The sequence below is a fragment of the Lissotriton helveticus genome, chromosome 4_1, assembly GCF_964261635.1.
Source record: "Lissotriton helveticus chromosome 4_1, aLisHel1.1, whole genome shotgun sequence".
NCBI lineage: Eukaryota > Metazoa > Chordata > Amphibia > Caudata > Salamandridae > Lissotriton > Lissotriton helveticus.
The window spans coordinates 2017109651-2017125365 of record NC_136063.1 but is presented as its reverse complement, the minus strand read 5'-3'; positions in this window follow the sequence as shown (position 1 = coordinate 2017125365).

Here is a 15715-nt window from a genome sequence, read left to right as displayed (position 1 = left end):
GTCCATTCAACTATCCAGCACTATGTATGTATCTTATCACTTTGCTAAAACCTAAATACTCATAAATGTATCTTGCACTGTCTTTGTTGTACTGAAATAACTCTAGTTATTAGTGATATACTTAAGTATTTCAATTTCTCTATATACTATGCATGCTGACCTGAAATTAGCTACAGAGTATTAATACACTCTTCAAAATACCCAGTTAAAACCTATGTAGTGTTGGAATCCCTCTGTCATAGGATTCCATGTGATCTGAAAAAGAAAGATTTGATTGGTTCATAGCATTTCCCATTGTATCTACTGAAGGACCACAACCATTTCAATCATTCTTCTTTGAGCATCTTTGGAGAGATATCTCTGTGCTTACCTCCTGTCACTCTTATGGAATTCTTCAAACAACCAGCTAGCAATATGTTTTTATTGTAACAGTCTGCCAATACCTAAGCACTAATGGGGCAGATTTAGAAGCATCCTGTACCAACAATATGTCACTTTTTATAACATAATGATGGCGCCAGACACTCCTTCATATTTACAAGGAGAGGAAAAGACACCCTGTATAGCTTTTCTTCTCCATGTAAATACAACCTCATCATACACACCACTTTGCGTTGAAGGGGAGTTCCATAGGTGTTGCTGTGGGTGTTTGCACACAACTCTCATGGAACAATACACATCTAAAGATTTATCATAAATCATAAATCTGGAGATGTGTATGAAAGCTACACCATCCTTCAGTTGGTGTAGCAAGTCATAACAAGGAGAATTGTTTTCATTTCACCTTATTTTTTGTCTTTCAATGTATGCTGCATTACACAGCATACATTGAAGGAGGAAAATGCCTTTAACTGATTGTTTTTGTGCAGGAAAGTGTCCCTTCCTGCACAAAAACATTCTCTCCACAACACAGACATGCTTGCACCATGTTGCAAGGATGCTGTGTCACTGTATGTCTGCACTTTGTGCAGCAGTGCAGAGGGAAGCATAGAGTTGCAACATACTTATAAACATGTGTCGCATCCCTGTGCTTCGGAAGTACCACAGCACAGTGCAGCTAAAGAGCTTGCAGTGTCACACTGCAGCACTTCCTTATAGTTCTGCACTTATACGTTCACCATACACTAATAAGGCATTATTGCAGTCAATTATGCACTACACATACATTGAACCAAACTTTCACACATTATGATACAAATATGGTTCTTTCCTTAACCAGAGAAGTTAGTTTTTCTTTTATATTTTTTTTGTATTTTTTAGAACAATTTTGTAATTTTTTTGGTGTTTAAAAAAAAAGAATTAAAAAGAAAGAATGAAAAAAACAGGGAACTTCAGGAATTATGTGTCATTCCAAAAAAAAACAAAGCAAAGAAAAAACTAGCAACAATGGTTAAGTTGCGCAGCACAAACTGCTTCCAGAGACTGCTCTCCAAAAGAAATAAGTTTGTTGCACTTCACGCAGTGCTGTTTTAGAAAAGCAAATTCAGGGCATATGTCCGGTGGTGATGCAGTTGTAGAAGATCCAGAAGTACCAGGAACTGCAGGTGGAGGGTTCCTCTCTGCTCTCCTACACTCCTCCTGAGCCAGATTCACCAGATGTAGAGTCTTAAGGTGTTTATACTTGGAGGCAGTACCACAAGAATATTTTTTTTCGGGACTACCTCTAGACAAGACTCTCTCACAGATCCGGCAGGTGACCTTAGTGGCGTTGACCTTCTTCTGCCCTTCTGGAAAAGTGAAGAACCTCCACACCACCGACACAGTCCTCTGAGGATGTGGAGCTTCTAGCAAAAATTATTCCTCCGAAGAATGTTGCGACTCCTCCTGTGGCTGCTGTCCTGAAGTCATCTTCTTTTTGTTTTCAAAAACACCAAAAAAAATGATCAAAATAGGGTTCTTCCAAGCACAAAGATGTCTCTCCAAAGAAGCTCAAAAAAGAATGATTGAAATGGGTGGGGTCCTTCAATAGTTACAATGGTAAATGATATAGCCAATCAAATCTTTTTTTTTCAGGTCACATGGGATCCGTGCACCGTGCGCACACTCAGCACGCACCCTATGCGACTTCGCGAATTTGCATTTAAAAGTAATATAAGTTTATTACAAGTAAAAATTTATTATTGTTATGAATGCCTTAGACAATGTCTTGCCCTAATATGTTTAATAAAGACATGTATATAATTTTAGACAATACAAAAATTTCACGAGAGTCGGGCACCCACCGCACCCAACACATATATGATGTCACGCGGAACTCGTCACCGCGCAAGCGTCGCGTATAATAATGCGCATGTGTTGCGAATGCGCGGGAGCTGGAGTCGTGTACCGGTCGCATAGCAATCACGCACGTCTCAGAAAATATGCATCCATCGCATACCGTAGGCGGATCCTTCACACCATTTCTAAAATGGCGGCTAGAATACGCGCACCGTTCGTGAAAGGTACGCTTTGTGTTAGCGACTTCCAAAAAAATAGAAACAAAATAAAATAAAGAAAATAATATAAATATATTAAAATAAAAATATAAAACAAAAAAAATATTTCAGTTTCAATATTTAAAAAAATATTTATTTTCCATTTATATTAAAAATAAATAATGTAATTTAAAAAGTAACATATGTAAAAATAAACAGTTAAAAATCTGTAGAAAATCAGTATTAAAAAATACATATAACTATTAATACATTTAAAAATTATCATTAAAAAACCTTCGAAATTTAATGAAAAAATCATAGGTTTCAAACATGTTATAGTTAGGTATTAGCATTTAAAAAACCTTAGAAATTCACAGAAAAAACCATAGGTTTGAGGGCTGGTATAGTTAGCTGGACATTTCACTCGTACAAAACCATTGAAATTCCTCCGTTAACTCTCCGGGCCGATGACAACTGCCCAAGATGTAAGCAACCACCGGCCAATTTATTACATATGTTTTCTGAATGCTCGGAACTTGCAACATTAAAGGCCAAGATACTGGAGTTTTGGGCCCAAGTCTTTGGACATCAGATAAGAGATTCACTAACTCTTTATATATTGGGCCACGATGATTCTCTAGGTCATAATATTGAGGAACAAGCGGTTATTTTTGTGGGGTATGCCGTTTTTCGTATTATTTTGGCTGCTCGATGGAAAGATCCGGAACCCCCTACTTTTCGAATGTGGCTAAGCCGATTCCTCGCAATTTATAAACAAGAGATTGCTGTATATGCTACCAGAGGTAGAAAAGCAAGAGCAGTTGGAGCACAGATTTAGGATCCTATCTCTAGGTGGTATACTAACGAGAGGTAACTCTGAGATTCTGTCATTGATGAAATAATTTAATAGGTTGTACTCCTTTCCTCTTCTCCTCTTTTCTTTATTGCTGGTATGCCATTGTTATGTTATATGTTTTTTGTACTATTCCTGGTACTCAGCTTATGATATGTAGTGATACAGTCTGTATTGTATTTTTCAGTTTTTTCTTTCCCCCTAAGGGAACCTGTATTTTGTTTGAATTTGCCAAATAAAAAAAAAAGAAATAAAAAAAAAAAGAAATTCCTCCGTTAAGTTAGTTCTTGTAACTATAACTTGCGCACCCGCAATCCACTGCTGATAATGTCACATAGTACAACATTCATGACATGGTCAGTGACATCACTAATGACATCATTGATGACATCGTAAATTACATCACCGATGACATCACTGATGACATCATCCATATGACAATCTGATACACCTCATCATACAGTAGTATAACCTTTGATCACCCACTATAAAATATAAACTACCATTTTTTAAACCATTGACTCACCAATACAAGTTTCTAAAAACCCACTCAGTGATTCGTATATCTACACACACATCTGATTGCTTACCTACACATTCACTCACATATGCTTTCAATGATCAATTGAACAATAGCAAATGCACTTGTACACCTGTATCGACATTACACACCAGCACACATCCTACTCACTTATGCAGTCATCCTACTTACTTATGCAAACAATCGATCATACTTACATTTACTCAGCTACACACTTATACAAACACCACTTCATATATTCATACAGATAGTAACTCATACTTAGGGGTCCATTAGGATGGCGGGCGGACTTCGGCCATCCTAACGCTCTTTGGGACCGCCCGCCATAAGGGCGGGGGTCCCGTGGGGGGTATTAGGATGCACCCGCCACAGTGGCGGGCGCCTCCTGCATTTTTAGCATTGTGGCGGGCGGTGCTCTCAGCAACGCCTGCCACAATGCTAAAAATGCATGTATGCATTTGGATACACAAAGAGGCAGGCACCGCACGGTGCCTGCCGCATTGTGTATGCAAATGTTGGGGGGTACCACAGGTACCCCCCATGTGCCCCCCCACCTCTCCTTCACTTCGGGGGCCCACAAGGGGCCCCCGAAGTGAAGACCGCATGCCTTTCCGTGGTGGCATCGCCGCCACAGAAAGGCATTGTTTTCAGCCTATCCTAATATGGCTGGCGGTGGCTGATAGACACCACCACCATATAAACATTTTTCCACACCGGCCGCAAGGCGAACGGGCGGAAAAGCGGCGTAGGGTGTTCTGTCTGCCGCGGTCCCCCCTCCATAGTAATATGGGGGGGAAATGGGTGGCGGGCAGGCATGGATGTCGGACGGATCGCCACCGCCACCATGGCAGTGGCGATCCGCCCGACATCATTATGGGCCCCTTAGTGTCTTATAAAATCACTATTGCAAGTATACAGTCATTCATACAGTCACTCATACAATCACTAAATCTTATGTGTAGTTATTTATTTACAACAACTGTCATATACACTGCCTTTTATTTTTCTACTTTGTTGGACATGCATCATTGAGAGATATATTTGCTCATCACCACACCCATAAAGACATTCACTCACCCAAACAACTGTTTCCACATGCACTCTTAACCTCATATACCTACTGAATCAACTATTCACACATCTTTGCAGAGTCACACACCCCACACCCAACCACACAAACATTGACTCTCCCATACAAATACTCAGCTAACTAATCAATAACTAATATAGACTTTTATGTAGCTAGTAACCAACTGACGCAGCAGTTTACACAACAGAGTGATACAGACATCCACACAGTTTAGTCACTAACCCATATATTTAGTGAGACACTTTAAATTAGTCACTTAAACAGTCAATCACACTGCTACTAAATCCTCCATCCAGACACTTATATATCCACTCATTCTTCAATGCAGATTGCTATATATATATAATACATATTTAAATATCGAACCAAACCATATTCACTAGATGATGCCGTCAGTGATGTAATTTGAGATGTCATCAGGGATGTAATCAGTGATGTCACTGACCATGAGTTGACTCCTGAGGCGGAAGCCGGGAGTTTAGATTCTTTGTTACAGCACTGCACTCGCGCCGATTTTTAAATTGCACTTGCCATACATTTTTAAAAATTGCACCAGCTTTCTCTCTCACCTACTTCACAGACGATTAGGTGCTGTCAGGAGGGGTAATCTGATGGAATCGGAGGCTGAAATCCCGAAGTGACCGCCATCTTGGGGCTATTAAGCAGGTAGCGGGCTAGTTTTGTTTTCCCTCCCTGCATAAAGGCCGCGATAATACGCATGCGCTGCACTTAGTTGTTTCCTGAGGTGGAAGCCGGGAGTTTAGGATCTTTGTTACAGCACTGCACTCGTGCCGATTTTTAAATTGCACTCGCCATAAATTTTTAAAAATTGCACCAGCTTCCTCTCTCGCCTACTGCACAGCCGATTAGGCGCTGTCAGGAGGGCTAATCTGCTGGAATCGGAGGCTGAAATCCCGAAGTGGCCGCCATCTTGGGGCTATTAAGCAGGTAGTGGGCTAGTTTCGTTTGCCCTCCCTGCATAAAGGCCGCGATAATACGCCTGCGCTGCACTTAGTTGACTCCTGAGGCGGAAGCCGGGAGTTTAGGATCTTTGTTACAGCACTGCACTCGTGCCGATTTTTAAATTGCACTCACCATAAATTTTTAAAAATTGCACCAGCTTCCTCTCTCGCCTACTGCACAGCCGATTAGGCGCTGTCAGGAGGGGTAATCTGCTGGAATCGGAGGCTGAAATCCCAAAGTGGCCGCCATCTTGGGGCTATTAAGCAGGTAGCGGGCTAGTTTCGTCTGCCCTCCCTGAATAAATGCCGCGATAATAGGCATGCGCTGCACTTTGTTGACACCTGAGGCGGAAGCCGGGAGTTTAGGATCTTTGTTACAGCACTGCACTCGCGCCGATTTTTAAATTGCACTCGCCATACATTTTTTAAAATTGCACCAGCTTCCGCTCTCACCTACTTCACAGCCGATTAGGCGCTGTCAGGAGGGGTAATCTGCTGGAATCGGAGGCTGAAATCCTGAAGTGGCCGCCATATTGGGGCTATTAAGCAGGTAGGGGGCTAGTTTCGTTTGCCCTCACTGCATAAATGTCAGCTGCTGGGTGTTCGCGCAGCGGACGCACCGCTGGCGCGCCGAAGGCCGCGCCCGAACGGAGCCTGGGGCAGGAAACGCTGCCCAAATTAGTGCTTACGCTCCCCTTCAAGTCAGGCGCAGTTATTCACCCAAAGCCCTGCTAAATATTAGGTCAAAAGAACAATTCAATTTGTCATCTGCTGCCCTAGTAAGTTTCCCATCTCCCTAGATGGGCCAGTAGCATGTAGGTCGTATTCCTTTCAAAAAATTTCACCATGACCAGCGCATTACACCTAAATAACGAACTTGAGCAAGAAAGCTCTTACCCCAAGCACATTTTGTGCAATGTGAGATCGCTAGCCAAACACCCATTTGAACCTTGGGATTTGTTTATGCCGCATTCCCCAGAACTCTGCTTTTTCACAGAAACCTGGGTAAATTCAACTAACCACCCTCAGATTAATCTTGCCATTTCTGATGGCTATAAATTTATTCATCTAGACAGGGAGGGAAAAATCGGGGGTGGCATTGCCATAGCTTTTAAAGAAGATCTTAAGGTGAAATGGACTTCTACTATAATTTGTGATAGTCTAGAATTGGGCTTTTTTAACATCGTCAGAACTCCAACCGACAGCTGGAATGGAGCTCCGATTTACCGCCCACCGGGATCTAAAGTTAACTTTGCCAACATTCTGACTGAACAGATAGCTTTGCAGGCCTTATCCTCAAGCAAATTTATTTTGCTGGGGAATTTCAACTTTCATGGCGAAGACATCTCTGATCCGGAAGTGAATAAGCTTATAACTAGCCTGAACTCTTTGGGTCTTTCCCAAAAGGTCCTAGGTCACACCCATAAGGCGGGACACGTCCTGGACATGATTTTCATTAATATCGACCATCTGACATGTGACCCTCCCTTCCCTTTAACATGGACTGACCATGCTATGATCTTGTTCTCTATCCAAACCCAGGTCAGTGAGCTCTTAATAGAAAAATCGAATTGAACTGTAGAGCTATGTAGACAGTGGAATAATCTATCTCTGGAAACTTTTAAAAAAGGTATTTTGTCCAGTCCCAGTAGAGAATACTCTAGCTATCTCTGAGCCATCACAACTGCTGGCGGATTTTAACTCCGCCATAGAGACCGCTTTCAACTCTCTAGTCCCTCCAAAAAGATTCTGTCCAGTGCAACAGCAGCAATCAGCTCTATGGTACACCCTGGAGCTTAAAACTGAAAAATCCAAGTGTAAGACCTTGGAGAGACGATAGAGACCTAACAAGAATATTTTAGACAGACAGACTTATAAATCAGCTCTGTCCAAATACCATCCAAATATTAAATCTGCTAGGCAAAAGTTTATCATGACCCAAATTGACCAGGCTAGCAATTCGTCTAAAGCCCTGTTCACCATAGTGAAGGACTTTGTATCCCCTAAAGCCTGTAGATAAGCCCCACGAGAATCACAAGAATTATGTGACTCATTAGCGGAATTCTTTCATGATAAACTTGAACAGACATACACCAACTTTGCTAATCTGAGCCCCCTGAACTCCGACCCCTCCAGTAATCCAGTAAATCCGGTCATGCCGACAGTAAGTACCCTCGAGCAGTTCGAACTGATCACACTTCAAGAGGCCACCAACCTACTACTCTCTGCTAAATCGGGCTCTCCCAAAGATCTCTGCCCAGCCAGAATTGTAGCTCAGCTAGCCCCTGTATGTGCTTTAGAGATTCAAAAATTGTTTAATTTCTCAATTCAAACAGGTCTAATTCCTACCCCATGGAAAGAAGCTTATGTCCGCCCAATATTGAAAAAGCAACAGCGGACCCCCTGATTCTTAGTAACTACCGCCCTATTTCGTTACTTCCTTTGCTGGGAAAGAAACTGGAAACAGCCAATAATGGACTATTAAGCCAATACCTTGAAACTAATAATCACCTGGACCCCTCGCGATCGGGTTTTCGCCCTGGTTTCAGCACCGAGACTGCCACTCTAGCAGTGTCTGACTCCATCAGGCAGGTAGTGGATACAGGAGGATCTGTTGTTCTGATTCTACTGGATCTCTCCGCGGCTTTCGATACTATTTCTCATCTAAAGCTCGTGGAGAGACTCCATTCCTGTGGCATCCAGGGCATGGCCCTAAAATGGCTTTAGAAATTCCTGACCGATAGACATCAAACGGTAATGCTGGGACCATATTTCTCAAAGAAAATTTGTCTGGACAGGGGCGTACCTCAGGGCTCCTGTCTGAGCCCTACATTATTTTATGTCTATATGGCCCCTCTGGCAAAAATTGTGGAACATTTTGGGTACGAAATAATCTCATACGCTGACGACACCCAGCGTATGTTCACAATTGGCTCCAACATAGAATCGGAGAAAGCACGTTTCTCGGCGGGCATGGTCACTATCTCAAACTGGATGTCTGAGAATTGCCTCCAACTGAATCCAAGTAAGACGGAGGTAATGTTGATGGGGAAAGCATCTAGGTTATGGACAGATGACTGGTGGCCATCCCAGCTCGGACTGGCTCCCATCCCAAAACAATCAGTGAAGAGTTTGGGAATAATTCTGGACCACTCTTTAATGATGAAAGAACAGATTGCGGCCGTAACCAGCTCATGTTATTATAGTCTTTGCCTCCTGCGTAAGATTTTACCCTATTTACCAATCAAACATCGCAGAATCCTGGTCCAGGCCATGGTGACTAGCCGCCTCGACTATGGAAATGCTCTTCTGGCTGAAGTCGAAACAACGCAACTGGCCAAATTACAGGTTGTCCAAAATACGGCAGCAAGAATGATCCTGAACCGCCCTGCTAGAACACCATCAGGCCCCCTACTGAGAGAGTTTCATTGGCTCCCAATAAGAAAGCGATCTAAATTTAAGATCTGCTGCCTAACCAACAATTCGCTCAGAGGGAAAGGCCCCGACTATTTGCTCAGAAAGCTTATTAAATACACTCTGGACAGGACTCTTAGATACAACTCCCTGGCCCTTTTAAACATCCCCAGGATTCGTCTTAGTCGTACCGGAGGTATGGCTTTTTCTTTTCTCGCCCCACGCTACTGGAACTCTCTGCCCCTTGCCTTACGAGAATGTCCCTCCTATAACATCTTCAGGAAACAACTAAAAGCATTTCTCTTCTAATTTACATAGTCCTAGCCCTGCTTTAGCGCCCTCTTGTCACTAAGTAAGCGCCGAGATGCCTCCGGGTGAGTCGCACGCTATATTAAGTGTTCCTAACATAACATAACATAACATGTCATGAATGATGTTATATGTGACATCATAAGCAGTGGATTGCGGGCGCGCAAGTTATAGTTAGCAGAACTAACTATAACGGAGTAATTTCAATGGTTTTGTACGAGTGAAATGTCCAGCTAACTATAACAGCCCTGAAACCTTTGGTTTTTTCAGTGAATTTCTAAGGTTTTTTAAATGCTAATTCCTAACTATAACATGTTTGAAACCTATGTTTTTTTCAGTGAATATATCTCTCTATATATATATATGTATATACATATACATATATATATAGCGGGCCGAGAAAAAAGCCTGCCCCAAAACGTGTTTTCCCCATGCAATTTCTCATAGGAAACTTTAGACACAGCTACAGCCCAAACTGCTGAATGGAATTACACCAAATTTGGCAAAAAGGTTGCTCTTGGTTCAGAAAGATCCTTTTTTGTTAAATGGTGTAAATCCGTTCACTAGTTGCTGAGAAAATCAAAAGTAAAAAACTTTATATATCTATGGCCGCGCAGGATCCGTGCACCCTCCCGATCATGAACTTTATGGTAATTGGCTGTCAACACTCCAAACCAGGAAGTGTTGGGAGCCATCTTGTGCCTCGGTAGAACTGAGGCACAAGAAATCAGTAAAAGAATTGCGCAAAATGCGAAAAGGGGGCAGGGTAGAAACACCCTGACCCCCTAGGCCTGCTTAGGGGTCCAATTTTTTTTTCTTTTTTAAACGGGAAAATCTGCGAAGGATCCGTGGATTAGGCAAAGAAAAAAAAAGCACCGGCTCCGGGGGGGGTGGGGGGGCGGAGGGGGGCAGGGGGGGTGTTGGCCAAGTCCCGGGGCAATATTATTAATGTAATGTGAAAACCCTGGGGCTTTTATAAAATAGGTCAGTGGCCCACAGCCCCCCCAGCCCCAGGGATCGCCACCCACCGGGGCTTCAAAATAAATGGGAGGGGGGGATTAAAGGCCCCCCAAGCCCCGGGGACCGTCACCCCCTGGGCCTTTATGAAAGGTGCCGTTCGCAGCCACTTCCTGAGGGCATTTTTGGAAATTCTGTCCGACTTGGGACTAACCTGTGTGTTTGAGCCTGACTACGGACTCTGGGAAGGTGATTGATTTAACTTTGTTCACGGCGCGGGACTGCGAGGACCAGTAGTCTCCGCGTGCTCCGATTCAATGCAGCTGGGCCTCTTCCCGCCCCCCTCTTCATAACAGTACATTACGGCTCCCGGCCCCCGCTTCGCGGGAGCTGCTCGCAGCCGCTTCCTGAGGGCATTTTTGGAAATTCTGTCCGACTTGGGACTAACCTGTTTGTTCGAGCCTGACTACGGCCTCTGGGAAGGTGATTGATTTAACTTTGTTCACGGCGCGGAACTGCGAGGAACCAGCAGTCTCCGCGCGCTCTGATTCAATGCAGCTGGGCCTCTTCCCGCCCACCTCTTCCCTTTATTTAGACACTCCCTTACCCGCGCCTCGCGGGACGCGCGCCGGGCGAAGCTCGGGACAAGGGCGGGACCGTCTGTGGCCGTCCGAGGCCAATTGAGGCCAGGCTGGGCCACCCCCTTGATACCCTGGTTATGGTAGAGTGTCACTTGCATGTTTAATTATATATTTATATTTTAGCGCAAGTAATATTTTTTAACCAACTGGTATTGTAGTAGGGGTCGCCAGCACACCTGGGGAAATGGCGCTACGATCAGGAAAAGGAAGAAAAGTAACTCTTTCAACTACGGGGGGTTTAGTCAATGGGACAATTGACCAATTCATTACCAGGGCTGTTGGGGTCCTGGAAAAAGAGATTGTATTAAGTGAGAAACGCCTATCTCTGGACCTTCTATCAGGGAAGCGTTAATCACTGGGCACTATCGGAGCTGCGGTCTCTCCGGGGCAAATAAGATTAATTGATCTATCGGATGTTCCAAGTTCGGGATGCAGCCTATTGTTGGTAGAATCTGATGACTCAGTGTTAAGCTCCCCGTTAAATGGAACGACTGATGGTCTCCCATCTAGAGGAGTCAGGCGTAGGGATCCCTTATCGCCTTCCCAACATAGCCCCCCTAGTACAGATCCAATTTTAGAAATAGTACCCAGTAAAGTTTCTCTAACCAAACAGCCAACAGGGAAAAAAAAGAGAGGAGAGGGCTCCCAAAAGGGTAGCTCAGCGGAAATACCAAAAACAGTTAGAGCAATCCCCGTCCCCCCAGTTAACAAGCACCCACCAGCGCTAGTCTCCAATAATGTACAATATACTGATTCACCAATTCAAAGTGCTGACAGGGAGGGTCTTCTATTGGAAATGGAAAAACTAATGAGATTGTTGATGTTACCTTTAATAGAGAGAACCAAACTAATGATGGTTAAACTGGAGAATCTCGAAACGCTGGTATTATCAAATTCAAGTATGATGGACAAGGTTGTGAAAGGTATAGAGGGTTCCCCCCCCTAAGGTTCTAAACTGCCAAGCCTCGGGGCCTGGGTCTACTGGAAAGGTTCCCAACCCAGAATTAACAAGTCGAGCTAAAAATCATAGCACCACGCCCTTTGCCGTGAAGCACCCCGTACAGAGTGAACTTGGAGGTAGTGTAAGGAAGGGCGGTAAAGATAAAGGGGTGGATAAGAAGGCTAGCAGCCAGAATGTTGTACTACCTTCTCAAAAGGGGGATAGGCAGGTACATGGAAAACTCCAACAGGGCATTGAGGGTGACAAACAATGGCTGCCCTGCATAAATCTTCCCTCTGAATCTGTACCATACACGGTAATCCTGGCAGGAGTACCTGGGATTGGCGTAGGAAAACTTGAATCCCATAGGGAATTGAAGAATAAGGTCACCCACTTGCTGAATAGGTTCAGAACACTTCCACCATGTACTAGTGCAGATATTTTACATTTTAGAAGGGTGAGCTGGGTGGGGTGTAGACAAAAGGATATACAGGGTGATTGTGTTATAGTAAATTTCAGGACCCTTGGGCAGTGGAACACATATGCTATGAAGGAAGGACTGGTGGAAGGGGAGACAATCAGTCCTTAGGCTTGAATTATTTTTATGTTCGTGGCCCCGTATGCCCATTGAATCGCACACTAACCAGTCACACAAACAGACTATGTTACTTTAATTCCCATGACAGGGCTGATTTCTATCCCATCTTGGAAAATCGCTTTGACCCACTAATGGGTCTTGATGGGGTGGATTGACATGAGTACTCTCCCTATGGCCTTACTACGGCTCAACAATTGAGAAATGTAAATAATGGTGAAGGCATAACCAAGGAATTGGTTCCCGTGGTAGGAGAATGGAACTCCCATAGTGATTTGCCAGGGTGTGGGCTGGTTGGTAGCCCTCGCCCCAGAGTAATCCCAGTGCACTCGGGTGTGGTTAATCCTGATAAAAAGATGGGAGGTGGGATTGACGGCCCAAGATACGAGAGGTTAGCAACAAATTCTCCAATTGTGGGGAGGGAGGAAACTAGGATAAACCCGACGGTTAGTGTACAAAACCAGCTTAAAGAAATAGATAAAACTAGCCCATTAAAAATTGTCTCCTGGAACATAGCAGGGTTAAGGAGCAAAACATTTATAGTAGAGTGGATGGATTTCGTGAAAGCTCATGATATCCTGATTTTTCAGGAGAGCTGGGCGGTAGATCCCATCCATTGTAATGAGTTCTTAAATTTTTATAAGCCAGCGGTAAGAGGGAAAAAATGCAGACCTTCAGGTGGCTTAACGATTTGGGTCAGGCAGTCCCTTAATTATAGATCTGTTGAAGTAATGGTGGAAAACCAAGATATACTTGTGTTAAAACTCATACGGCCGAACCAATGGAGCTTCTTATTGTCAATATCTATGTTAGAGGCCAGTCGGGAGGGCGGAGCTCGGGATTTACGAATGAGCTGAATACTATTCTTAATTCTGTAGGGCAGAATAGATATGTGATCTTGGCAGGGTATTTCAATTGTACCTTTGAGCCCCTAATTGTAGAGGGAGAGTACATCTTTGCGGAGGAAGATGCTCTATGGAATATTCCCCATCTTAACTTAAATCCCCTAAAGAAGTGGACAGATGCAGCCCTTCAGTGGCTGGGCTTCTGCCTTGAGTGGGGTCTGCGAGCAGTAAATGGGCGCTCTAATTCAGACAAATCTGTATGGTTACCTTTGATAATGGCTCTAATTCAAGCTGTATAGATTACATCCTTATAAGGGTGGAGTATTGGTCCTCTCTCGAGGATATGATAATTTCAGCTCGTCCTGAGAGTGACCACAACCCGCTTATAATGACTTTAAATATTGGAGGTGGCACAAGGAGGGGTAACGTCACGGAAATAGCCACTTCAGACGCGCAACTTTCGAATGATATGCGCAGGGTGCGATGGGCAAGGGTTCTCGATGACCCTCTTATCTTAGAGAAGATCTCCTACAAGGTCTCCAGTACGTTAGGAGTCCTCCAGGCACTGCCCAATCGGGAAGTAATTATTGAGAAATCGGCTGCTCTTCATGAACAGTTATTTAAGGAGTTGAAATCTTTCTTCTCCAAAAGCGGCGCTTCCAAGAAGTTACCCCTTAAAAACCTAGGAAAATCTTGGTATAACAAACCTTGTCGGGTTGCCTATGGTTCTCTGGTCTCAGCTATCAAGGCACGAAATTCTGAGGATATCAGGACGCCAAGGCTCGCATATCGTAAGATTTTAAGGCAGGCCAAAAAGGATTGGGATGATCAGCACTGGCAGGAGTTATATGAGGCAAGTAGGCTGAAAAACCAAACTAAGTTTTGGTATATAGTCAAATGGGGAAAGCAAGTTGAACATCAAGCACTGGTAAACCATGTGTCTGTGGAAGAGTGGGTTGATTACTTCGAGTCCCAGTTCAGGGGACCAGAAGTAATATCAGACACGGTTCTAACCGACTATCTACCTAGGCCATCGACTTCCTGTCAATCCCTTGTGTTTGATAGGAAAGATGTTGAGGAAGCCCTAAGTTAGGTCCAAGGAGGTAAAGCTCCGGGAATGGACTGTATTCCGGCAGACCTTTTTAAATATGATTTGACCAACTGGGTACCTTATATCACCTTCTTGGCTAACGCCATTGCAAATGGGGCCCCCATCCCAGACTCATGGCATGGTGCTGAAATCCTGCCTATATTTAAAAAGGGGGATCGTTCAGTTCCGGGGAACTACCACCCTATTAGCTTAATAGACGCTATTCAAAAAATCGTTGCTAGGATGGTCTTAGCTAATATCCAGAGCTGGATGGATTCAGAGGAGGTTTTATCCCCATTACAAGCTGGCTTTAGAGCTTGTGTTAGTACGATCAAACAGGTCTTTAGGTTTATACTAAATTATTGGAAGGTTGTTACCTTGGGTGGAGGTACCATCTATGCAGCCTTCGTAGACCTAAAGTCTGCTTTCGATTTAGTTCCAAGAGCAAAGCTATGGGAAGCACTCAGAATTATGGGGATGCCACATGAATTACTTGATATGGTAACCAGGCTATATGAAGCAAATTTTGCACAGGTTAGATGGGGCAAACAAGGGCAGGTTACGAAGAGATTCCCGGTATCGCCCGGTGTACGCCAAGGGTGCGTACTGGCACCGACCCTGTTTTTGTTGTTCATTAACAGGGTTGTTCAGTACTTTGCAGGATTTCCCACCGATGCACCTGCTTTAGGCGGCACCAAGTTCCCGCTATTAATTTTCGTGGATGACACGTTGATACTATCAAAAACCCAGAAGGGTCTCCAAACCGCCCTTAATAAATTTAAGGAATTTTGCCTTATTAATGACCTCTAAATTAATGTTACTAAAACAAAATTTATGGTTTTAACCAAAAACAGACCCCTGCTTAGCCATGTCACTATGAATGATTATAACCTGGAACAGGTAAAAGTGATGACTTATTTAGGGGTCGTGTTAGAAAACAAGCTCTGTTGGAAACCTCAGTTGGATATACTTTCCCTGAAATTTGCACAGCTAACTGGATGTTTAATTAAAGAACAAAGAACATCACTCACGAAGAGGATAGGTCCTGTGTTGAAAATATCCAA